Source organism: Pituophis catenifer, unplaced genomic scaffold (genome assembly GCF_029215685.1).
Source record: "Pituophis catenifer annectens isolate HBS135680 unplaced genomic scaffold, rPitCat1.0.hap2 SCAF_6, whole genome shotgun sequence".
Taxonomy (NCBI): domain Eukaryota; kingdom Metazoa; phylum Chordata; class Lepidosauria; order Squamata; family Colubridae; genus Pituophis; species Pituophis catenifer.
In genome coordinates, this window is record NW_027256886.1 from 58868277 (window position 1) to 58893794 (window position 25518).

A 25518-nucleotide genomic window follows, 5' to 3' on the forward strand; every position below is an offset into this window, starting at 1 on the left:
ATGTCCTGAAATTCTATGCCCAGGTATTTGTATTGCCTTATTTGTTCCTCACTTAGACATTAATGTGTCCAATAATCTACCACTTGTAATTAATATTTCCTTTGAGAAAAACCTGTCAGAGGTACATATCAGTGTTAATGAAAAATAGTTGTGGGGCAATGCTCCTCCTTTGGTGTATGACTGTGAACCATGGATGATAAGTAAATATTCCTTTCTATTACATTATTAATGATTGTAATGAATACTTAACAAAAGCTTAAAGCAAATGAAGGATATGGAAAAATTGTAGCAATTATTAATAAATTACGTTTATTATAGTTGATTACTTCATAAGCCTCAGAATTTAGCCTTGACATTCAAAAGGCTTATTACTGTTAAATAACTAAATAAATACGTGTAGAATTAGCCATCATTGCATTTTACCTCATGGTGCAGGTTTTATAAAGTATATATTTAGTTTCGTACATTGTATTCTTAATGGATTCTAGGTGGCAGCATCCTCCAACCTCACAAAGGATTTGAATAAAATGGATAATATAAGTTAATATAAGGATAATATAAAACAGATTATTTGCTTTCCATTGGATTGCATGGTGTTTTAGCTGTGATGAAATATATTCTTAGTTCTGTAACTGTTTTGTAACAACAACAACAAATCTCCAACATTGATCTTTATAAATATGGACTTGCTTTAAAAACTGGACATCAAGCTTTGGGTTCTGCAGTGACAATATTTATTGCAAACTAGATTGCAAATTAAATTTCTACTAATTATTGCCATCTTAAGGGGATTAACCTAAAGTTCAGGCATTACTTGAATTTTAATTAAACATAAGGGCAAGTTCAAATAATGTGACTGCCCTACTAGAGTAAAAACAGGGAAGTTTTAGCACTTAACTGGCTATTTTTCAAGCTTTATCACATTCAACTATTATCAGTTCTGAGAATGCATCATTTCATACCAGAATAACATATTATTTGGCAAAAGCTGCAACAAATAGACATAACAGGAAGACTGAACTTCGGCCATAATAGCATTTTTTCTATGGCTGAAGTTCCATCAACAACTTATTTGTTAATATGAGCAAGTTTAATAGGCAGAGATGGCTACCAAATGACATAGCATTCATACACTTCTACTCAGAGAATATCTTCACCCAGGGCATTACTAAAGATCAAAGAGGCAGCAAATTTTGACATTATTGGCCAAAATTTGCACTGATGTAAACAGCATGGTTAGGGGCTCAATGACTGTAAAGGTTTTACCAAAGGTGTACAGGTAGTCCTCGACTTACAACTAAACTTGAGCCCAAAATTTATGTTACTGAGACAGTTGTTAAGTGAATTTTGACCCATTTTATGATCTTTCTTGCCACGGTTGTTAAGTGAATCACTGCAGTTGTTAAACTGAGAACGTGGTTGTTAATTGAATCTGGCTTCCCCATTTACTTTGCTTATCGGAAGGTTGCAAAAGGAGATCACATGACCCTGGGACATGGCAACCGTCATAAATATGAACCAGTTTCCAAGCATCTGAATTTTGATCACATGACCATGTGATTAGTGAGAAAAATCATCATAAGTCACCTTTTTCAGTGCCGTTGTAACTTTGAACAGTCACTAAATGAACTATTGTAAGTTGAGGACTATCTGTGGTTGAAATACAAAGTCTGGATCTCCAATGGAAACTTGCTTCAATGAGATGTCTATAATTACTCTCCACATGTGACCAGTTCTCAGAATAGGTCTCCTTATCCGATACTGCATAATAACTGGCGAGCATGACATATTGTTATAGGCATTTATGCAGAAAAAAATAATTGTTCCTTGATGGAGGTTTGCCTACATGCAAATTTCCTCCATTTGTATGTTTTCTGAAGTGTTTGAAAGCCGTATGTGGTTCCATAGAAGAGAATATACTGTCTATAGCTCAGAATTGATGCTCTCTGAGCTTGGATGGTACATATATTCTCTTCTTTTGGAATCACACAATACAGTTCCCCCACAGTAAGCAATTTCTTTTTTTTAATTTTAAAAAGCTTTATAAATCAGTCATTAGTATTTCTTGAGATCACTGGATACAGAATTTGTGCAGTACATCCTTTCTTGTTTGTCTGCAGTCTTGATTGAATCATGTATTGTGCAATATTTTTGTTTATAAGGACCCACATGAATTAATATATTGGTTTCAAACTGAATACAACTTGATTATAACAACCTATATTATTTACATTAGATGAAATTGCTTGGTGACTTAATACCAAAATATGATTATTATTCAAAACTATATCTAGCAAACAATTTGCCTTCGTAGATATTTAATTCTATCTTCTCCCAAGTACATAACATTTCTCAGTTGTTGGTCTAATGGCTGATAACAGTGCCAAAAATTAAGTAAACAAGGTAATTGCTTTCTTCTCTGTACTGCAAAATGTCCTATAGTAATTGGGAACATAATCTATACTCTAGTATTTGTGTTAGACATATAAATTCCTGCAGACTGACCCAAATTTGTGTCCTGTACACTTAATAGCTGGCATTGAACTTTGATGTCCACCAAAGATTTTCCATTTTTTTAAAATATTTTTTTTTTGAGATCCCCATGTGGCAAAGTAATCTAGTAATTCTTTTTGCTATCCTGAAGAAGCTACACTGGCTTTGAAGTTCCCAGAGATACTAAAAATGGAATCTGAGAAAACCCTTTCCATTATTTCTAACTCTGTAGCCAAATTTTCTATAGTATGCCATTTGATGAGCATACAAGGAGTTGGGGGAATAAAGATATTAAGACAGAATACAAGGGAAATACATATATTAATACAGAACAATAGTCTAAAAATAAACTTTAATTTGAACAATCTGTATAGTGCTGCTGTATGATTGAAATAGGAGATCTTGAGTTTTCCTGATATCAAAATAGCCAGACCATAACTAGGCCTCCTTAATTAGTGTGAATACAGAATCATTTAGACACAGAGATGCTCTCATCTTTGCAACCAAAAGCCTTTGGAATAGCTGAATGGACTGGATCTAATTATTCTGAATTACAGAGAATTATATCACTTTACTTAAACAAAATTAAGTTATTAATGCTACTCAAGATGTGAATAAACAATAGGATAACTAGGATAGCTAAACATAGTCCCCTCCAAACTCTGAACTCTTGTTTTTTAAAATATCTCACTTCTAAGTACAGTTACGGATAGAGAAAATGTGAAGTATAGAAAACTGTAGTATATTCCAAACCACTTTAGGTGTAAAAGACCATCCATTTTGACAGCTGGATTTTACTTTATTTATACAATAACTCTGAAAACTAATTGTCTTGAGTCACGCTGGAGAGTGTTCAACTTAAAGCAAAAGCAAAGAGATCTGTGGAAAAGTCACTACAGTGTAAAATCACAGAAGATGTTGATAATTCTTATTATAAAATCCCCAAAGAGTGAATTTGATAGACTAATTGATTATATTCTGTCCTGTCTGACAGTGGAATATATTCTCTATGTTTGAAACTCAATCAGCTTCATGTGGTAAAGGAACTTCATATTGATTGAAACAATGTCAGATAATAATGATAGTGACGGTTATACAAATTTAAAGAGCGATCTATCTAACAAAAGTACCTCAGGGTTGTAAACAAAATAAAAACACTTTAGGGTAAAAGCAATCATATAAAACAATAAGACCCCAATAAAAATTGACATCTATGCATCAACCATCCTGTGCCTGCTCTATCAACATCCTGGTCCCAGTGCCTAGGAGAAAACTGTATTCCTGACAGGTCAGAGGCTTTTATATTTCTGGGGAGAGGCTGTTCCATCAGGTAGCCATAACACTGCCAAAGCTCCACCAGGTGACACTGTTTTCACCAACAGAGTATGAAGTAGGTTCACTCTGCCTAATCTAGTAGAATTGGCAGAAATCATGTGGATAGGTGGTCCCTCAGGTAGCCTGCCTGAGGTCATGTAAGGATTTAAAGGTAACAACAAGTACTTTTAATTGCACCCAGAAGCCTACTGGCAGCCAGTGCAGCCCATGTAGCAGTGGTGTTACATAGATATATCATTGTGCACCTATTACTGTCTGTACCACCATTACAATTTCCAAATGCTGTTCAAGGGCAGTTCATTGCAGTAATCCAAGTGGGAGATAGTTAAGGCATGAGTGGTACGAGCAGAGACCCTAGATCTAGGAAAACGTATAACTGGTACACAAGATATATTCATACAAATATGGACTCCTGCTCTTTGAGCAGGAACACAGAGTCCAGGAGAACTTCCAGACTACGTACCAGCTCTGATTGGGGGGTGTCATCCCAGCCGGAGTTAAAGATGTCAAATCATGGTGCACAGGTCTTGAATCCAGACTGTCAGCTTTCCAGCTGACAAGCTCAGCATCTTTAAACGCTGAGCCATCATACTTTTTTGGATAAATGCGTGTGTGTACACACACACACACACACACACACACACACACGTTCTCAAGTCTTGAGAAGATTACTATTTCCTATTTCAGCTCTAAAATGCTTGCAAAGTACATCATATTAAGATTTTTATGATAGAAATCTAAATGTATATACAGGATGTCCATACGAGTTAACAAGTATGGACTTATATATCGCAATATACAAACTGCCTTATATAGTTGACTCTGACTGGTAGTACTTCCAGGGTCTGCAAATATCACATATCAAGCCTGTTAACTCACTCACCTGCTTTTTGCAGTAACAATTCTCCCTGCCAAGACATTTTAAAGACAATATTTGTGTCATATAATTAACAAGACATCCTCTGTTCCAAGTGAAATGTTTCAAATTACTCCACAAACATAGCTGGAAACTAAGTTAAATGAGACACAGAGCAGTGCTTTTCACATTATTTCAAGAACATTTTAGCAGCAAGGCAAAGCATAAAACTGTTTCACCAATAAGGCGTAGCAAGAGACATGTAAAGTAATCTGTCTTTGTATCTGTTTTCTTTAGACCTTCAGGAGGATCAAAGACACAACTGTACGTGCCACTTTATCTTTTTCCAAGATACTGATGTAAAAAGGACTACTAGCTCCTGCTGTTCCTCAGGAGTATAATCATGTACTCTGGTTTGTGCAAGTAAATTCTTAGTTCACTGAAAGTCTTTCCTACCATTACAGGGGAAATATTGCTTTCAAGCTCAGTACTTTCTGCTATGGCTTCCAAATATAGAAATATAGGGGATCAAAGAAATAAACACAGTGGGAAAAGAAACAGAGAACACAATTCAAAAAGGCAAAAGTGGAGTTATATTGGTAAAGGGTTAGACCCAACCATGGTTAATTGGAGACATGGGATACAGGAAGACATTTGGAGACTCCCAACATATATGTATATGTCTTATGCTGAGTTCAAACCCTTTCAGAAGTCAGAAAATAGAAGTCTGTATACGTACATGTGAGATGAGGAAGAACTAACTCAAGGTAAGCTTGCATAGTATCCTTCCTTCCAGTAACAGCTGTGTTTTGATGGATCAATATCAATTGGATGATGGGAATTATATTCCAACACATTTGAAATGGCATTAGGTTGGACAAAACCATTCTGTAAAAGATCTTGGATCAATTGAAGATAAAATGAAGACATCTTGATTATTCTGGTGTTTTATATCTGCATGTCTAATTTCTCATGTATTTATATATCTATATCTCTCTATATACACTACATATTTATAAACTCAAGTATATACCTTCATATTCGGTTGCATTAAAAGCTTGATTGCTGCTCTGAGAGAAGAATTCTGTGATAATGAAACTGTGAAATGTCCAGAATATGAGGAATTTTGAAGTCAGTTAAAGATCTTGTGGGTGTGAAATTGTAGGCAATTACTTTTGATCACTGTGTCAGACACTGGTGCTGAATTTATTCTAATTTGCTAAAGAAAATATTCTGAAGTATTTTAAAACACCAAGGGCCCTGATTAAATTCTGTCTACAATAGCAAGGTACAGAAAAGAAATCTAGTCCAATGAGACTTGTACAATGTCAAACACCGGAGCAGCAAAATTTTTTAAGAAATTCTTTGAAATTCTTGCTTCTGCTAAATTCAAAGTCTTCCAGCAGCCAATAGAAATAACAGACATAAAAATGAGAACAAAAATGAAAAACCAGAGATGTATCTGAAATTAATTACAAGGAATAATTAAACTATTTAGGAAAAAAACCCACAAAAATATTTACATATAGTGCTGATGAATTTAAACCATTTTCAGGAAGTTACATATTGCTCTTTTTTAATAAAATCTCCAAAAAAATCATGCAATAAGTAGTGTGAGAAAGAAAAACACTACTTAACAGAAAGAGAGAGAGATGAGTAAGAGATAACCAGTAAGCTTGTATCGTCATAATTACACAAGCAGCATTTACAATTTTAGATGCAGCAATATGTTGTGTTTCAAGAATACATATTTCATTTTTTACGACTCCCATCTATTCTCATTGATTCTGACCTTCTTACTGTCTCCTCAGCAAAAACTGACTGCCAAAAGACTAAATAATGCTCTAGATAGAATCAACTGCAATAGAAAACAAATAATTTCCCTGTCTATACTGTCACATCACAAAGTTCTTCTGATAGCTTCTTTTTGCATGGTCTCTACTACCAACCCTACATAATGAGCAAGCAATTCAAATCAGGAATGTGGTCAGGTTTTATTATTCCTGCACCAAGCAGGGCCAATTCCAACCTCTCACAAGTTAAGTCTTGCTCCTGCTACCTGAAAAAAACATATCTTATTTTTCTGTAAGGGATTTTGATATACTATATTTTCACTTTGTACTTAATTCAGAGGCAGCACGAATAGATTTTTTCATACAATAAAGTCTTAAGGCCTCTGGGTCATACTTCCACTTGAAATAGCAACAATTTACTAAATTCTAACAGTATTCGCTATTAAGTTACATCACAGACCAGGAGAAGGCAATGTACAACATCCAAACGTGCAACTCCTGTCATCTATCATATAAGTTACATTTGTAAACTACCATTAAACTACTTTGGGCAAAAATATACCAAAAAAACAAAAAACACCCTTCCCCCCAAGTATTAACAAATTGTGAGGGATTTGCAATGGATAAGTTCCATAAACCATTCGTATATTACTGTATTTATGTAGTGCTGCCCCTGAAAGGGCCGCTAGCAATTGGGCCCTTCCATCCCTTTAACACATTGGAGGGAGTTATGGGCTTTAATTAAGATTCCCATTAAGCCCATTAAGATAAAATCATAAAATCAGATTAAACAACACAATAATATAAAACACTAAATCTGATGGTGAGCAATGTTGCCCAAGCTAAAAATGACCCAAAGACTGTCCTCTTTGGCCAAATGGCCCCTCATTAAACCTGTTGCCTCATAAACACGGCCTCTGCAGACCCAGTGAGAGGCCTATGGAGTCTTCCTCTCATGACAGCCAGAATACAGTCTCTAGGTCAAGATATGGACATCCTTTCTTCCTTGGGGTGGCAATCTTTCTCTCTTTCCAAAGGACTGTAGCCTCTTTTCCTTCTAGCAGCTTCCTTTTCATTCTCTCTCAGTCCTCAGCTGGTCAATTCTGCCCTCCTACTCCCAGCACTCTGATTTTACTCGTCCCGCTGGGAGCTACATTTCCCAGAAATCTCCTCCAGGGCCCTTTCCTGTCTTAATTCAAGGGGCAAAGCCCCAACCAGCCAGCCAACCTTGGAATTCCCTGGTTGGAAACCAGGGAATGCTGCTAATGGAGCAAGCTACATTTAATTTTTCAGTTATTTTCCTATCATAATTGGGAAGCATCAGGATATTTTTCTCAATACAATAAACTTCATCATTACTTTAAAGGAGGCCTTGGAAAACTAATAGTTTAAATTCCAAAGGGGCATAAAATAAACCCTGTCATGTGAAAGTTAAAATCTCTTTTTAAAAGTATGTAGAGAAGACATAGCATCCATATATGTTTATTTACAAACTTTTCAAAAGTATAAACACTCTTGAAACGCATAATTAACTGTGCTTCATGGTGTTTGCTTTTATGAAAATGGAGAATTTCTTACTTCACCTACCAAAAAGGAAACTTTTTTTGCAAGGACCTACAGGCAATTCAGTAGAATGTCATGATTGACCATACATAAAGGTACTAAAATACCAAATAAAATCAGCATAAAGAATTGACCTCTGACCATTGTCATAAAAATAGCATTAAAGAAAGTAAGAAATAATTCTATTTCTATAATATGATTACAGTTAAATGAATATCACCGCAACATGGCCATCTAATCCAAACAAGAATATAAAGTGAATCCTGAACTAGTGAGGTGGTTAGATTGCCTATAGGCTCTCTCCTGGTCTTTCAATAATAGTGATGTTTTTAATTGTGGAATGTTGTATGGATTGTTTTGATTGTATGCCATGCAGGGTCATGTTTTTCTATATAGATATGATTAAATAAATAAAAAAATTAGTTCAGCTACTTGCTGTCTGTAGAGGAGTACAAAGCTGGCCTTCAAAAAGAATTCACAACCTTTACGTGAATATCAGCTAAACTGTGACAGACAGGAGAAGGTGAGGAAATTACTCATGCTTGTCCAGAGAAAAAGGAATCAGGCCTAAGTCAGACTAAGTCAGGCTTTCAAGATTCTATGATTTAAAAAGTACCATTATAGTTGTTCTAGTGGTGTCTGTTTCCTGACCAGGTCTATTTTGAAGAGCTGACATCTCTAATAAAACAGGGTAAGGGGCTATATTATACAGTAATCATTTTCCATCTGATCTGTGAGAAGTAACTTTCTCACATTTTCAATAACCATCCTATTCACTAATGATGTATAAAATAATTTGAACTGTAAATCTTTCAAGCTCAAAACATGTTAAACTGAAAACAGTTGTTTCTGGGAGTGTTTCAATATTTAAATAACCATTCAAAGTAATCAAAACAATCCAATGAAGCTCAAATTAATTGTTCTAAAAAGTGTTGCCAGTTTTAAAATTTGAAACCTTTTGCTCATCCTTCTTAACCTATTTGTAATTGCTAATAATAGAACTTGTTTCTTATGTGCCAAATATTTTCTGCTTTATGTTTTACTGTATACTATTCCCCCCTTATCCTAAAGGAAATAAACTAGGCACTTTACCAAAAGTAACTAAATCCACTCAAATATTTCAATTGTAGGACTCTATTAAGTACCATCTTTCCACATTATCCATAATGTAAGACAAGCTAATTCAAAATCTATTCAATACATAACACAAATAACATGCAAGGCACACATACAGTAGTTTTGTTTATGATTGCTTCATGTTCCCGTTCCTTCATCCCACAGAACCTAGTCAGGATTAGGAGAATTCCCACTCTCCAAATACAGCCATCCATATAAAAACAAATGGTGTTTTTAAAAAATATGAATAAGATTATCATAGATCATAAAGACTGAGTGAAAATAAGCAAATTTTAAGCATGCTGCATGCTAAGGGTTTTATCGGAAAAGATAATTAGGCCGGTTTCCATTTATCTTCTTATTTGGGGAGTTATTCATTTCAGTCTTTTCTTTTTAATGGAGTGAAATCTATTTTGCAAGTTGGCATGTGAGTTATACTAAATTAATGCAAAGCCATTATTTACATTTTGAGATCATTGTCTTTGCTGTACCAAGGCATATGGAAAATGTTAACCATTTATCTAATGTTGACTAACAAATCAAAACTTTCAGGATTTTTTTCCACCCTGACTAATGGAGATGGATGCTTAGCATTGCTCTTTCCTACTGTTTTGTGTCTCACAGGCCCAGCATCTGTCTTTTTTGCCACTGGAAAAACAAAATTCATGAATAACTCATAGCAGATCCTGTGTCCTGCAGACAATTCTTTTAGAAAGCAATAATTAGATTGCATAAAAATATCATTGCAAATACTGAAAAATCTTGAATAATATTGAATATCTACTTCTGGCATTTAATATAAATACATGTTAAGCTGCAAATAGAATATGCATGTGACAATTCATACACGTATCAACATACATCTATCAGAGAAAATAAACAAATTCCTTTAAAAAAATATAGCTGAATTAATATAGTTTCTATATCTACAAGATTTTTCTGTATTTTGATATGAATTATATTTTCCCTTATTTGTATTTTTAATAGTACACCTCTTTACACCATTTTAGTTCAAAGAAGATGAAACTAAACTGAATTATTTAAAAAACCCAGAAAACAATAAAACTAATAAGATCCAAAATCCCACCCCCAAAATGTAAGCAATTGCATCAAGATTTATGAGCTTTTGATACCAAGAGGAAGAATAATTTAGAAATATGTTTTAATTCATGTTATGTTTATAAAACCAATGGTCATTACAATGACAAGAACGATTAGGGCTGCATGTATATCTCTGCATACTTGCTTATACTAAGCCTCATTGAATTCAATAAAGTTTACTTCTGAGTAGAAATTTACACTCTAGGCACAGAAAGTAGCCATGCCGTCCATTGGTCTACTGTTTTTTCAAACGTTTTCCAACTATACAAACAGCACAAAACACCCACCCATGCATTTCAACTACATTTCAACTAGGCAAAGTCTTGAAAAATGTCCATAAAACTTACCAAGACAACATGGCTTCACCCATGAGGAATAGTTAATTTGAGATATAAAGGCTGTTCTTTCTGGCTTCCATGTTACAGTAGGGGTCTCCATCTGGTTGTATGCCATGCATCTAAAGAACATTGTTTTCTTTTCCTGGGAAGGCATCTTTCTTGTCTTTTTCTTTTCAGTTACAAAATATTCCCTTGCTTTGCCCTTACTAGGCTGCCAGTCACTTGTTGCAGTAGTAACAGGGAAAGTCAGGAACTGCCTTCTTTTCAGCTGCACGGCACAAATAATTTTTTCCCTACCTCCTTTCATTAGCATTCTATTCAGGCAGCACAAATGAATCCATTCATTTCTATTTTTTTTTTTTCCTCAGAAACTCACAGGATGAATGAGGGTTATCTAGGAAGATAAGGCCTGGGACTGAGAATTTCATTTAGCCTGATTGCTTACAATCTGTGCCTCTAAATGCAGGGGCCCTCAATGCTGCATATCAATTTTGGCTACTTCCTTTCTCCTATTCCATCCCTTCCTCTCTTCTGACAGCAGGAGATTGTACATTCAGCCATCAAGAATACCTATCAGGGTAAAAACTGTAAGACTCTTTCATGCCAGCATTTGAAATATTTAAGTAGAGGATCTTCTCTGCTGTTAGGAGCTTTGTTAGGGCTCTGTTAGAGAAATATCTAGCCCCAAAATGTCTGTCATGCTTTGTAGCACTACAGCCTCTTGGCCAAAAAGATTGATCTGCACAGATGACACGGTTTCTCAGAAACTTCTGCATCATCTCAGGTTAATGAATAGGAGAGCTGCCCAAGGCAATAATGATGTCTCTGTAAAAGGCACAGCAGATCTGCTGATGACTTCGTGAAGCTGGCAAGATCAGAAGCAAAAAGCCCAAGACTAGACAGGACCATTATCAAAGCATAAGGCAAGCAGCAAGAAGTCTATTACCACATATAGTTGAGAGAAAGAGATGTACACTTTAAACCATAATATAAATAGTGGACTTGATTCCAGAGTAGCTGACTTTGATAAAGGAGACAGCATAGGTAATAAAAGTAATGTATTTATCAGAGATTTGTCCTTGATCTTGTTACCTCTTGACTGCTGGCTGAGTTTTTAGAAAATTTATTTCTTTGCCCTGGATAAAGTTCTAACAGATATTTGATTTCATTGCCATATGAGTAAAGTACAAGAACATTTATTGAGAATTAGAAGAGTACCCAACCGTCAATAGCCACACTTGGAGAATGAGCACAAATTTGGAGATATTCAGATATTATGATGGAATAACACCAGGGAAGAACTGAGTAGATCAACAGTGAAAGCTGTGCAGAATCCAGGAGATTAGGGTCAAATCCTAGAAAAATCTTGTTTTCACAGAGAATGGCACAATTTTCTAGGCTGACTTTTTAAAAATAGCTATGTCACAATGCTTGCATTTCAGGAAGATGTATAAAGAAAAAGGTTTTAACAAGATTTTTAGTTTAATGAATATATCTACCATCATTTACCATCATTTTAGCCATTGTCTATCACTGCAGGATGAAGGCCCCTACCCCATGTTTCCAATCCACATGGTCCTGAGCTTTCTTTTGCCAATTGGGCCTGCAATACTTGCTGATGCCATCGATCCATCTTGTTTTAGGTCTCTTTTGTAGATGCTTTTTGTCAAGTGGAATCCATTCTATGACTGCATTGGTCCACCTGCCATCAGCTCTTCTTGCTATGTGACTAGTCCATTTTCATTTCAATTCTTTTACCCTCTTGATTGTATTGTACATTTTTGTTTGTTCTCTAATCCATGTGCAGGTCTTTCTATCTTGTCTTGTAATGCCAAGCATGTATCTTTCCATAGCTCTTTGTGCCACTCGTTCCATTTCCTTTATTGTATCACCTTCCATTGAGATCCATTGGTCAAGTGTTCTGCTGATTAATTGTTCTAACTGTCAGGAAATTTCTCCTTAATTCTAGGTTTGTAGAGATTTTCAGTCATCCAGATCATGGTTGTCCCAAAGATGCTTTTTCAGGAGGCAACTGGACTTTCTTGTTTTTCTTTGAAGATGTTTCGCTTCTCATCCAAGAAGGATTTATATTCCTTGCAAACAGCTGGTCATTTGCATCCTTTTAGAGCAGGGGTGTCAAACTGGTAGCCTGCAAGCCACGCCCACCCCAGCTCCACGAATGGGAAAAACATCACAAAACGTCATGTGATGGCAACATGACACAGTAAGTTTGACATCTGTGTTTTAGAGGGTCATTGAAGCACTTGAAGGTTTATTCTCAGGATCACCTGAGTAATGCTGCTGGTTCCTGTAGTCTGCATTTTTTTTTCTGCTCTGGAAATCCATTCCTATTCCCACACTTAGTTAATTTTAGGTTGCTTCCCTCCTTGATTAGTTTCCATCCATTGCTTCTTGAACTGCCTTTAGTTGCTTTGGAGAATAGGTTGATCCAATCTTCTTGGTCTACTATTTCTAGCTATTCTCCATATATATATGAAGAAAGCAGTATGCTCCTTCCTATATTTGGGTAGATTAGGTTGCTTCAATAGAAAACCCATTTAATCTCCCCTGGTACATTAACCTCTGAGCCACAAGTTCTCCTCCCTTCATCAGCTTGAGCCAGGGGAGAGATTAAGTGTTTTTCTATCGAGACACCTTAATGTCTCAATAGAAATAGATCTATACTTGTCTCCCTTTATTTCTTTATCAGCGAAATATAAATTATGTATATGTATATGTATATGTATATGTATATGTATATGTATATGTATATGTATATTTTTAAGCCAAATGGTTCTCCTGCCTTGTGCAGCTCTTGTATGTGTTTCTTCTGAGTCTTATGAGAAGATAACAATATCATCTGCAAATCATAAGTGATTTAAATAGGCGCCATTGATTTTTATTCCATCTTTTGCCCAGACTAGTTTGCAAAATACTTCTTCAAGGCAGGCTGAGAAAAGGATAGGTGATATTGTATCGCCTTGTCATACACCTCATTCTATGTTGATTTCCACCTTTCAAATACACACACACAAACAGAGAGACACAAACACATATCTTTTCAAGGTTCCTCATTCTTAAGACTGCCAAAAAATACATGAAATGTGAAGCAATGCCTACAGTAGTAAAAGTCAAATACACAAGAAGAAGGAAAAATAATTCCAAGTCTCAGAAAATCAGGCTTTAGCACTTTAGTACTTTAGCAGGTTGCAGAATTTGACACAAAATTCCCATCAAGCAGGTGTATGCATGTATTTTCTTAATTTAAATATTGAATTCTAATGAAGGGGAAAATATGGATCATTGTGAATCTGTAAATTATACAATTATCCTTCAGTACAGACAGTGTTTCTGTCCAAGAGTAGAAAAGACAACTCAGTAGACAAAGACTTCCCAAATTTAGGTAGTCTATGTTGGGCATAAGTAACCAGGAACAGGAGTTTAGTTCAAAGCATTTCAAGTTTATTACATGCTATCTATACCCAAGAGTCTGATCTCCGAATGGTCAAGGAAAAATTGGTGGTAGATAAGAGTCAACAGAATTCACGGGAGGCTGGACTCTCTTGTGGAACCATAGCAACTCCAAACTGGTGTGTTTGACCCAGACTCTGCCTAATCATGTCCTACAGACTGGTTTAAAAATCGATTAAATGTTAATGGCTAAGCAAACTGAGGGAAAGTGATTTGGAAGCTCTAAACTGGAGAGCAAAAGCACAATACTACTTCACAAAAATAGTACAAATCATCAAAACATTATTTAGCTGTAATACATATTTGCATACCCTGTTTCCCCTAAAATAAGACACCCCCTGATAATAAGCTCAATCGGGCTTTTGAGCGCATGTGCTAAAATAAGCCTCCCCCCCAAAAAAGCCCTCCCTGAAAATATTTAAATGCATGCACAGCCGGTTCCCACCATTTCCTCTGGTTAGATTAATATTTTGGGTTATACGGTATTTCTGAACACAAGGTCTCTTGCTGAGCAGTGTTCATGCCTGGGAAGGCTTTAAGATACAAACATTTGCAACCTGTTAAAAATCTTTGCCTAAATATAAATAATTAAGCAAGCTACAATCTTCCAGGAGTCTAACAACCTATTGGCCATATAGAATGTTTTTACAAAGAGATGTGCCTAACTAAAAATTAATGATTATGCTCTTAGACTGTTTGTACAAAAGAAGATAACAATTCCTTTCGGTCTTACAGTTCATAATAAATGGGAGAAAAATAAATAAATCAAGTCAGCATTTATTGTCAGAAAAGATAATGGTAGGTTTTTTTCTCAGAGCTCCTGAATTTAACCAGATATTTAAGTATCTAATAAATGTTCTATTTCTAATTTGCTCACAGAAATTTATCAAAAAAGATATGCCTCAAATAAAAACTAAAATGAATGCTAGAATTCATTTATAGCATGGGTATATTTAGGTCTGAAAAGGGTCACTTTCTCTTACATAACAAGATAAATCTTTTATAGATGACGTATACTTAGACATCACAGCACTCAGAAAATCATTGTCATATGTTATAACAGAGAAATACATGTACATTGTTGCCAGTCTGGACTCACTAGAGGTTATATGTATAAACGGCTAGGCTAATGTACCAAATTTTATCCCTTGCTTCATACGTACAATGCAAGCCAATATAGAATGTTTTTTTTAATGATGTTATGTCTGATACACTTATTAAAATTGGATTCATATGGTGACCAGGAACAAAGTAAAAGCTTCCCAAGAAATACAAATATATATGAGGGAAGAAGCTCACATACAAAAGTCTGGAAGATGACAACTCTTCCATCACTATTTCTACCACCCCAAGTATTTTTTGTTAGAAGCAAAATTTATGGAAGGTTCAAGCAGTTCCTCTCAGGTTGGTTCACAATTGTTCCAAAAGTGACAGACATTCCAGTACTTTCTCAATCCTGGCAGCCAGACAACTGATAAAGAGTTCACAGTGAGGCAAACAAAGAAAATGGCAGTTCTTCTTTAAAACAATTTCTTTCTCTTCCTTCCTCCCTCCCTCCCTCCCTCCCTCTTTCAAGTCTGTCTGTCTCTCTCCATGTGTGGTGGGGCGTCGGAGTATACATTATAGATTTATCAGAAGAAAGGAAGAAGATTCAAATTGAAGGTGGAAGATGACAAGAAATGTGACAGTGAAGAAGAGAAGTAGCTGAAATGTCAGGACAATGAGAAGAAGACAGGCAGAGATCTTGCAACAAAACAAAGCTGCAAAGAAGCAACGGTCAGTCCAAGAATGGACATTTGTGTCTTCTAGCAGACAGAACAGAAATGTTCAAGGCACAGCAAAACAGAGCAGTGGAAAAGAGCTGTCAAGGTAAAAGGTTGTGTGAGAATAAATAGGATACCTGAAGTGAATACAGCAGGCCTAACAGCAGAATTTATCACCAGTTTGTCAAAGTAGTAGCTTCACTGAATGGCGGTTGCATCTCTTGTCTACCTCAAAGAGAAATCTGAATAAGCAAGGGCCATTTGTAATTCAAAGCAGGAAACTGATCAATGGGAATAAGCCTACAGATTGGGAAATAAAACAAGTTATTTATAACATAGGGAATATAATAGGTTTAGGATTTTATCATAGTAAAATGAAAGCTTTATTTCTGTAACTATTAAGCGGAAAATAAGTCCCCTAAGGGTGAAATACATTCCTCATCAGTCTGCTATTGTTTGTATTATCCACAAATGAGCCTATGACTCATTTATTGTTTGTCTCCTACACACAAATGCACATTTAAAACAGATTATATTAAGATATAATCCAACAAGTTATTTTGGAAAAGTATTGTTACATGTTATTACCATGCAAAATGTCAATGAAACCCTGTGCTATGCTGGCAAAATAAGGAGATGCTTTATTAAAAAGGGTGATGCCATACTTTTTTTATATAGAATTAAGACATTCTATTGTCTAAAACAAACACATGGATTTGGCCATCTGTTATCACTTTCAGTTCAAAAATTTGCTGTAACTTAGAATAAATGCTTTGTATGCAGCAGGTCCTAAATTAAACCCTCAACATATCTATGTTGGATCAGAGAAAACTTGAACTGAAGCCGGTTTTGTTGACCCTGTTGTGTTAGATGAACATGGTGTGACTCTAGATTTTGCAGTTTCCTATGTAAACATGGAGTTTTGCAATTTGGTGTGGTTGGTTTAAGCACCAGGCAAGAAGCCAGGAGACTGTGAGTTCTAATCCTGCTTTAGGCCCAAGGCAGCTGCGTGATCTTGGGCCAATCACTATTTTTCAGTCCTAGTAAGAAGCCAATGGCAACCACTTCTGATAACCCTTCCTAAGAAAATTGCAAGGACTTTATCAAGGCAATATCTGAGAATCAGACACAAATGAATATTTTGTATTTAAATACAGAATATTCATTTATTCTTCTCACTAGTCGTTATGCCAACAGAAACAGTTCCTTTATCTTGCTGCAAAAATGTATTATAAACAAAGTGGCTAAGTGTGAAGGCAAAAAGGATAATATAATTTTGTGAAAATTACACTTTTATTTCAGCAATACCTCCGATGCATGAGTGTTAAATTAGGGTATTTATTTCCATCTTGTGAAAATTACACTTTTATTTCAGTCGTATGACTCGTATCGCTACTACATAAGTGTTAAATTAGGGTATTAATTTCCACTTATGATACATGTGGTTCAACAAATAGAACAAAAATATGGCCCAAGATGCCTATTTCTCATTTCCTTCCATTTGATAGTTTCTGCCCTTAGTATTATTAATGAGGTGTTCACTGTTATTTAATTCAATGACCTCCATGAACTATTTTGTTATTTACATGCTGTGTTTCAGAGTCACAAACTTCATATACATACATAATACATACATACATACATACACACATACATACATACATACATACATTTATCACATTAAGTTTCTGGAATTGTGCTAAGGCCATTAAGAGATAGCTCAGTTTTTGGGTCTTGTGTTACATTTTCATACTTGAAATGTTATTGAAATAACATTTGGTATTCATTCATTATTGAAATAACAATGGTATTCATTAGAAGTTGAATTGCTGCTGCAGGGCAGGATCCACTACACTAGCTAAGGTTCATCAGTGACCAAAACAAAATTCTTTGATTTTGACACTCTACTAGCTTTTCTCAATCCATAATTCCCAGCAAGCTCAAACAAACCTCTCTGGAGAAACCCAAACTGAAGAAGGCTGTAATATACTTTGCACACTGGAAGGATTTCTTTTAAAAATGTGTGTATTATAAATGTGCAAATGTCCATCTCAGCGAAGACCTCTCCTGGAAAAACAACATGATCCAGGTGGCCAGGAAGGCCCAACAGAGACTCCATTTCCTTAGGATCTTGTGTAAAAACAAGGTGGAACAACAACTGATGACCTCCTTTTACCAGTCCACAATAGAAAGCGTCCTCACTTATTGCACCATGATATGACATGCTGGTCTGATAGCCGCGGATAGAAAAACATTACAGAGGGTGGTGAGCACAGCACAAAACACCATGGGCTGTCCCCTGATACCACTAGATGAGATTGCTAGGACTCCTTGCTTAGAAGAGTGAGGAAAATTCTCAGGGATGACTCTCACCCTGGTCATCACTTCTTTACCCTCCTATCATCAGGAAGGAGATATAGAAGTATAGCCAGCCGCACATATATGCTGAAGAACAGATTTTATCCGTGGGCTATCAGACTCCTGAATGAGAAATAACATCATAACTATGTAGTATGATGGACTGCAGGGATGGTGCAATGTGTAACATGTTCACACTGGTGCAATAGGACTGGTTGTTTTGTTAATATGATTTATTGGGTTATGGTTTTTCTGTCTTCACTGTGAGTTGTATTTTGTTGGGGGGGGTGCACTGAGGGAGCTCAACTAATCTCATTGTACATATGTTGTGCACTGACAATAAAGATTTGATTTGAATTGAATTGAATTGATATTAACAGAACTAATTGTCCCAAAGTCCTGAGAGCTATGAGTTTCACTATGATGATATTTTGTTTTCTCACATTGTTCAATAAAACTAATTTGCTTTTGATGGTTAGGGCATCCCCTACTTACTAAAATAACAGGCAAGTTAAATAATTCAATTCCTGAAACATGTGTCATTGATCCAAATAGAGACTCATCAGCACAATTTAATGCTAAGAAATACTTGTGTGTTTCTGGATCCCTTCTGAATATTTACTTTAAACAGAGATGCATATTTAGCCAGTTACAAAGAGACTGGTCAAACTATCTGCTTTTTATTTCTCCAATATAATGGATACATTATGCAGAATAGAAAATGCAGTTGCATACCAGATTCTGGAATACAGTTTACTAGGAAAACTGATAAGCAGATGTTACATAATTATAGAATTTAACAAATTTTGTGCAAGTCCTAAAATGTAAGGAATATCTGTGTCCATGTGCAATTTTGCCAAATCTCTAGATATAAAAAGGATCTAACTGAAAAACAAAAATAGAAATAGAGTGGAAAATGAGAGGACAACAGTCTCCACATAGAATTCCAAATAAAACTTACAGTTTAATACAGTTGAACCAGTTATTTATTGGTAACTAAGTTCTTATGGCCGCCTCATAGCAACTGCATCCATTGCAGTTTTCCTGACAGGACTGCTAGCCTGGTTTGCCACTTGCTTCTTCTAGTGTAGTTTTCAATTTTTCAATTTAACCACAGCTGTACAGTACATAGGAAGTCCTCCATCCAAATATTAACTACAGCAATATTTCTCAACCTTGGCAATTTTAAGATATGTGGACTTCAACTTCCAGAATTCCCCAGTCACCTGAACTAGAGGCAACCCAGCTTAGCTTCTGGGATAAGCCAAAATTAGAATTTTTTACTACCTATTTGGATAAGATTCTGAGGTTCAGTTCATGGTTCTTTACAGAAAACAATCATTTGGACCTTCTCTTCTGAATGTATTAGACAGTTAATGTTCCTTTTCCTTATTACTGCCCAAGGAAACCAAAGCCAGCCTCTGTGAAGAGAATGTCTATTGCTTTTCACAGTCTAAACATTTACTTCTGATGTCCTGCATACAAATCAGAAAATTATCAGGCAATTAAATCCACCTTTCCTATGACCCATGGTTAAATAATATATAGGTACTGACAAGTTTTTAATTTGTTAAAAGTATTACATAAAAAGGTTTGCATGGAAAAATCTTTTTTTAAAGAAACCAACACTGGATTTTATCTGTTAGATGCAGTGCTGGGATTCAGCCAGTTCGCACCATTTTGGGAGAACTGGTTGTTAACTTTCTGAGCAGTTTGGTGAACTGGTTGTTGGAAGAAATCATTAGGGTAGAGAACCGGTTGTTAAATTATTTGAATCCCACCACTGGTTAGATGTGTAGGGACAAATGGGAAAGGGGAACAAATGAAAGAAACGGACAGGCCTATGCAAAATGATGAACTAAGTTTGGGTTTCAAATACTCTTGACTATATATTCCTTGCTAATAACAAGCTGTAAAACACGGTAAGAGCTCTATAGCCTTTGCCTTTGGATAAATTATCAAAGTAGCATGTTGGCTTTATAAATAAAGATAGTATTTTGAAAATCATTCTCTCATTTCTTCAGCTTCTGAAATATTGACCTTTAATTTTTCATATGCATTGGTGAGGAAAAATCAGTTTTATCTAGATCTGAAACCACTGAAAAGCTAAGTGACCAAGCAGCCATTGAACACAATCAGTAAGTTTCAATCAACACTTTTTGATAGCTTGAGTTAATTTCAAGTTGTCTTTTTCTCTGGTGGCTAATGCAAAAGCCAACATGTGTCTTATCACATACTGTGCAAAAATATTTTATATGGAGATTTCCTCATTTTTTTTTTAAAAAAAAACTGGATTAACCTTCTCAGATTCAGACAAGTATTTGGAGTTGGAAAGTTTTGTGTTATATCCTATGTAACTTGTCACCTTCTGACATCCTGTTCTGTGGAGTGCAATTTACAGGTTACATAATATTTTTGAAGGAGAAAAGAAGCTACACTATTCAGTACGCCAGTTTAGTCCTATTTCCATTTTGACTGAAGACCTATTTCTTGACATTCTTACATTATATTCATAGAATTCTGAAAGAACTGTGGGCAGATCTCTGTTGGCATTAGGTGCCTTGGCGGTTTGACCTCTGAAACCGCTAACTGGTGGGGTGTGGAGGAAAAAGGAGGGAAGAAAGTAAGAAAGATTACAAAGGCTCAGCTGTTGCCATGAATGTTGCTAGGTAGAGAACAGCTTTCATTGGAGTTTAGATAGCTGGAAGGCCTGTTGTAAATTTAAAAAAAAGAAAAAATAAGAAATAGGTCAATTAGCCTGAGCGATAGGATTTTGTGCTGAGATGTAGAAAAACAAAGCAGCAGTTTAGAGGATAATACATGATTGTGATTACCACCGCTACAGCTAGTTAATTTGAATTTCAAGTCATTTTCCTTTCGTAACAGTATGCTACTCTGAAACACATGTACAAATATGCCTGCTTTATACAAGTTGCTGGTAGTGTACAGAATAGCAGAAGGACAAATTCCTCCTTACTGATGTGCAGATGATCAAAACATTTCTCTCCATTTTTTTCAGTGGGATCCCATACTTAATCAAAGAGACTTTTATTCTATCTTTAAACCTACATCTCCTTTTGGATGTTCTGTAATACTACGTTTATATTTTTCACATATTCATAATTCATCATGTTGTCCCAATGATGCTTTTTCAAGCGGCAACTGGGTTTCCTTTGTTTTTCCTTGAGATGTTTCTCTTCTCATCCAAGAAGCTATTTCGGTTCCGCCTGGGATGGATAGAACCGAGAAAGCTTCTTGAATGAGAAGCAAAACATCTTCAAGGAAAAACAAAGGAAGCCCAGTTGCCTCTGGAAAAAGCAGATTTCGGATAACCATCACCTGGATGACTGAGAATCTCCATGGACAACTCATCATGTTATTATCAGACAGCCTAATTGAAAAATGTGACAATGATAAAAAAAAGTACCGTATTTTTGGGACTATAAGACGCACCTGACTATAAAATGCACCTAAATTTAGAATAGGAAAACAACAACAAAAAAATTTTGGCCTACCTTTTTTCAGGCCTTTTCCAGTCTTTTTTCGGCTTGTTTCTGGGGCTCTTTTCAGCCCATTTTCGAGAGTTTTTTGGCTCATTTTGAGAGCTCTTTTTGGTCTGTTTTTGAGGCTTTTTGGACCTGTTTTTGAGGCTTTTTGGGCCATTTTCAAGGTTTTGGGGAGGCTGTTTTTGAAGCTTTTTGTGCCATTTTTAGGGCCATTTTCGAGGCTTTTTTTTTTTTTTTTGGCCCATTTTCAAGGCTTCTTTGGCCCGTTTTTTAGGCTTTTTTCAGCACATTTTGGAGGCTTTTTCCAGACCATTTTTTCCAAAAAAAAAAAAAAAAAGGCTATGTGTATTATAAAAGTGTGTTTTATAGTCTGAAAAATATGGTACTTTTGTGACCAATCCCTGCATTTATGACAGAATTTAACAGAATAACAGATTTGGAAGGGAACCTGGAGTCTTCTAGTCCAATTGCCTGCTCAGTTGGAAACCCTATGCCATTTCAGATAAGTGATTGTCCATTGCCATTACAATCAGTACACATAACCCTGTTTTTTTCTTTTCTTTTTTTATTCCCCACTCTCCCTGGGGCAAATATATTATCTGAACAATCTATCTCTTCCTGAGCTGCTTTTCTCCATAGCACACTGCACTTCTAAATCTGATAATTGCAAGCTAACTAGCTCCACTCTGTAACCTTAATTAGTTGATGACAGTCCTTGGCCTCTTGGTGTTGCTGCCTGACATTGATAAGAATCTAATAGGTTTCATATTAAAGGTTTTTACAGAATAACAGAAAATTCTCTTTGCTTCTGGGTTGGACCTCTCTTTGTTTGGTTTCCACTCATTATTTCTTGTTCTGCCTTCAGGTGCTTTGGAGCAGGGATCCCCAATCCTTGGCCCATGGACCCACACCAGTCCACGTAACTGAGTGAAGCCCCATCCAAACACACACACACTTCCCCGGTCCACAGAAAAACCAGCCTCCATGGAACCGATCCCTGGTGCTTAAATAATCGTTGCTTTGAAGAATAGGTTGACTCCCTCCTCCCAGTGGCCAAATACTGGAACACTGCTATCATGTCACCCTAGTCCTTCTTTTCATTTAACTAGACATACCCAATTCCTGCAACCATTTTTCATAAGTTTTAGCCTCCTGTCCCCTAATCATCTTTGTTGCTCTTCTTCACACTCTTTCTAGAGTCTCAACATCTGTTTATATTGTGGCAACCAAAACTGGATGCAATATTCCAAGTGTGGCCTTACCAAGCCATTATAAAGGTAGCACATTCTTTTTGATGAATATTCCCCAATTGTGTGTGCTCACTCTCTTGTAATCCCTTCCTCTCCAATGAATGTAAATATAAACATTAATTCCCTTCTTGCTAATTATCCTAGGGGCAGGATGAGCATTCCAAAGGGAGGGAGAGTAGGGGAAAAGGACTGTAACATTTGCCCTTTTACTGGCTTCTTCCTGAGTCAGGTTTAGAAAATCTTCATCATTTGGACTCACCTGGTCATTGGGAGTCATATCCTTCTGACTGCAAAACACATGACTTTCACTTAACGACCTCTTTGCTATACTTGATGACTGAGACACCTGTCCCAATTGTGGTCACTAAACAAGTACTACCTGCAGTATTATTGTGTCCCTTTGGCACTAAGGTATATGATCTGCGATTAACTACAAAAGCAAGACATAAGCTATAAGTAAATATTGAGGTATATATGAGAAGAACAAATTTATTATTTTCCAACACAAACAATAAACACATAAAAACCATTAAAAGAAAGACAAGAGTAACAATCTTTTTTTCCCATATAGACAAAATGACTATTAGAATTTGGTCTATATCTCTGGTTATCAATAAACTAAACTTTTTTAAACTGTAGGAGTTAGCTGGCCTCAAACAAAATTTGTGAAAACAGTGATGAGTCTTCAGAGTAATCTTTATACTCAGCAATGATAGGTGATACAGTGGACATTGGTTGTACTTTTCCACAATTTGTTGTTTTGCCTTATTTTGTTCTGTTTGTGGGGTTATAAGTGTATGTTTTTGCCTGAAAGAGCAGCAGCTGAAATATTTTGTTTAGAAATCATTTTTGGTTTTGTTTGTTTGATGGATTTGATAGATTTTTAGCCCCATCCAACTCAAACAATGTGATTCTGGTGCATAACAGAAACAAACCATAAACAAATAAAAATTACTATTCATTTTTTTTTAAAAAAAGAACTACCCTGTGCATAAAATGTTCAATGATGATCAAATAAGATACTTAGACAAGCAAAAGGGGACTCCAGTCAGCTGGATCTAAACATCTGGAGAAAAAGCCAAGCCTTAAAAGCCAGAGTTGGGCCTGTCACATGTTGGGGTGGGCAGATCATTCCAGAGCACAGGATCAGTCACTTAAAAGACAGATGTCCTGAGGCCAAAAAGGAAGGAACCAAAACACGCCTTCCCTAAGGGAATGTATAGGGCAAGCAGATGTTTTTTGGGAGAAGGTAGTACTCCAACCAACCCAGTTCTATGCCATGGAGAGTTTTAAAGGGGCTAACCAACACCTTTAATTGTATCCAGAAGCTTATTGGAAGTCAGTGAAGCTCATGGAGTAGCAGTATCACATGGATGTAATATGTTGTGTCCATAACTGCCCACACTTTAGCTCAAATGGGAAGGTTAGAGACTGAATTAAAAGTGTCCAGATCAGCCAGATTCAAGGAGGATTTGTATAAAATTTGTATAAACATCTGTATAAAAGATCCTGCTTTGCTATCCTTCAGGGTTTCAGCCCCATTAGGGTTGGAACCAGTGGTGAAATCCAAATTTTTTTACTACCAGTTCTGTGGGCGTGGCTTGGTAGAAGTGGTATTGCTTGGTGGGCATGGCAGGGGAAGGATAATGCAAAATCTCCATTCCCACCCCACTCCAGGGGAAGGATACTGCAAAATCTCCATTCCCACCCCACTCTGGGCCCAGCCAGAGGTGGTATTTGCTGGTTCTCCAAACTACTCAAAATTTCTGCTACCTGTTCTCCAGAACCTGTCAGAACCTGCTGGATTTCACCCCTGATTGGAACCCTTTCACTTTCAATAAAAAGTATTGCTATCATGTCACCCTAGTCCTTCAAAAGTATTTTTTTTTTTTGCATTTCAATAAAAGTTTATTCCAATTGGCTATCCATTTTCAGACAACAAAGGATTGGATGTGGCCCAAGGCCTATAAAATGCCCAGGTCTGATCTAACATTTTAAAATTATAAACTGCCTATTATAAGAAGTATCCTGTGGTAAGATGGCTGGCCAATAAATTGAATGAACAAACAAACGAACAAATGAACGAATGAATGATTGAATGACATACAGGTGGATATATCCACAGGTCCAAGAGATGGGTGGCCAATAAATTGAATGAATGAGTGAGTGAGTGAGTGAGGAGTGAGTGAGTGAATGAATGAATGACATACAGGTGGCTGTATCCACATCTTTGAGAACTCTGTCCACTGCTTCAGGACTGATAGGCCTTAACTCATCTCAGGCAGCACCATAAGATTATGCCTGAATGACATCAATAGTTTGCAACTGGAGTCCAAATCTGAACAAATCCAAGCAATTTGAACCACCAGGTACCAAGAACTGTCCTCACAGCATCCCTTCAGATAATCCAGTGATCTCTCCTGATTTAGAAAGGGTGGGGTCATTTTGAGTGGGTCTACTCTTTAGGTCTTGAATCTTAATATACATAATAAAGACTTGAATTTTCACTGAAGCAGGGAGTCTCATTTTGAAAGGATTTTTAATTTTGGTTAAGCTACAGAAAGGAAGTAAAACA

The 25518-nt window shown here is 36.2% G+C and overlaps 1 protein-coding gene across 1 annotated transcript in view; it reads right to left on the reverse strand.

The window, feature by feature from the left end:
• CUNH10orf90 (chromosome unknown C10orf90 homolog) overlaps nucleotides 1–25518 on the reverse strand; it is a 168949-nt gene that overhangs the window by 92022 nt on the left and 51409 nt on the right. The gene's annotated exons all lie outside the window — the stretch shown is intronic.